Source organism: Nycticebus coucang, chromosome X (genome assembly GCF_027406575.1).
Source record: "Nycticebus coucang isolate mNycCou1 chromosome X, mNycCou1.pri, whole genome shotgun sequence".
NCBI lineage: Eukaryota > Metazoa > Chordata > Mammalia > Primates > Lorisidae > Nycticebus > Nycticebus coucang.
In genome coordinates this window covers 92,491,517-92,493,839 of record NC_069804.1, presented here as the reverse complement: position 1 = coordinate 92,493,839, position 2,323 = coordinate 92,491,517, and the positions used below count along the sequence as shown (strand labels likewise).

Genomic DNA, 2,323 nt, shown 5'->3' with positions numbered 1-2,323 from the left:
TACCCAGGAGAGCAAAGATCACATTTTAACAAAGATATTTGTACCTGAATGTTTATTGCAGCCCAATTCATAATTGCTAAGTCACGGAAAAAGCCCAAGTGCCCATCGATCCACGAATGGATTAATAAATTGTGGTATCTGTACACCATGGAATATTATGCAGCCTTAAAGAAAGATGGAGACTTTACCTCTTTCATGTTTTCATGGATGGAACTGGAGCATATTCTTCTTGGTAAAGTGTCTCAAGAATGGAAGAAGAAGTATCCAATGTACTCAGCCCTACTATGAAACTAATTTGGGGCTTTCACATGAAAGCTATAACCCAGTTAACCTAAGAATGGGGGTAAGGAGAGAGAGGTGGGAGGTGGGTGGAATGACAGTGATGGTTGTGATTACACCTGTGGTGCATCTTACAAGGGTACATGTGAAACTTAGTAAATGTAGAATATAAATGTCTTAACACAATAACTAAGAAAATGCCAGGAAGGCTATACTAACCAGTGTGATGAAAATGTCAAACTATCTATAAAACCAGTATTTGGTACCCCTTGATGGCACTAATGTACACAGGCTATTATTTAATAGTAAAAAATTAATAAGCATCAATGAAACAAAACGTTGGTTCTTCGAAAAGATAAACAAACCACATGCATAGTCACCAGGTAGATTAACTATAAATAGATGACAAAGGACATAAATAATTTGAGTCCGATATGAAAAGGGACATACTACAACTGATAACACCAAAATACAAAATATCATCTGTGAATGTGGTGAGAACTTCTGCACACAGAAACTAGAAAACATAGAATAAATGAATAAATTCCTAGATACTTATAACCTCCAAATCCTGAATAAAGTAGAAATAGAGATCTTAAACAGAGTGGTAATGAGCAGGGATATTTAGCAATAATAAACTATCTCTTGAGAAGAAAAAAAATAAAGCACCAGCCAGATGTGCTCACAGCTGAATTCTACAAGACCTGCAAAAAATAAATAGTGCCTATGCTATAGAAATTATTATATCATCAAAAAAGACAGAATCCTCTCCACCTCATTCTCTGAAGCCAGTATCACCTTAATACCAAAAGCCAGGAAAAGACTCTGGAAAAGAAAACTACAGACCAACTACCCTTATAAACATAGATGCAAAAACTCCCATAAAATACTACCAAACCAAATTCAATTACATATCAAGAGACAATCCAGGTAACAATGGCAGCAAGAGGATGAACAACACGTTTGACACCTTGAAAGATGATGACAATGGGGACCATGATCAGACTGAAGTAAACAGCACACAGAAGGATGGTGAGAAGGAAAAAACAGAATGAGACAAGAATCAGAAGAGCAACAAAAAGAAGGCTGTTGTCCCTGTACCATCTGAGCACCCCTTGTAGTACAACTACACTTTCTGGTACTCCAAGATAACCCCTGGCCATCCTACAAGCTCAGAGAGCTATGAACAGAATATCAAATAGATTGGCACTTTTAACTCTGTGTAACAGTTCTGGACGTTTCATAGCCACAGAAAAGACTAACCAGTGTGATGAAATATAATATCATATTATATTGGGCTGCAATAAACACTGGTACTTCCCAGGGACCTGACAGGATGATGCAAATAAAAAAATGGTGGCAAGTGGATTATGTGGCTGTGAAGAGGCTTGGCCTCCTGTTGGTGGGAGAATCTCATCTTGGCCATGTTGGGGGAAAAATTCATGGTGGGAGAGGAGATCTGTGGGCCTGTGATGTCTGTCTGCTTTCCGGAGGACATTATATGTATATGGAATAAGACTGCCAGCAACCAAGCAACAACAGCCCAAATTGAGATACCCTTTGGAAAGTGCTTAACCTACCTCCCAACACCATTATGGAATACAAAACTCACACCAACAGCATCAAAATTCCAGGCAGGCTGGGCTCCCCCTAAAACTCCTTTTTCAAAACCTCTGGAAGCCATGGTTGAATGTGCCATGACCCTCACCATCTCTGGATGGCATCATCATTGAAGCTGGTATCATCAGAGTCTCTTGTTCTGTTGGTGTACTACTTGGAAGATTCTTCAGTCCTGCACAAGAGGAATTGCAAGAGACTTGCAATTAGTTTTTTAATAAAAGGCTGACAAACAACAGCTACAACATCAACTGAGACCACTTCATAAATGGTGCTAAAATAAAATAAAATAATCCACTATGATTGAGTGAGTTTCATCTCAGAGATGCAAGTATAGTTCAACATACACAAATCAATAAATTTGATTCACCACATAAAAAGAAATGAGAGCAAAGACCATATGATGATCTCTGTAGATGCAAAAAAA

General features: G+C 38.3%; 1 pseudogene; it reads left to right on the top strand.

Moving 5' to 3' along the window:
- The first annotated feature begins 1,229 nt into the window (after nt 1–1,229).
- LOC128578086 (eukaryotic translation initiation factor 4E type 2-like) lies at nt 1,230–1,980 on the top strand (annotated as a pseudogene).
- The last annotated feature ends 343 nt before the right edge of the window (nt 1,981–2,323 follow it).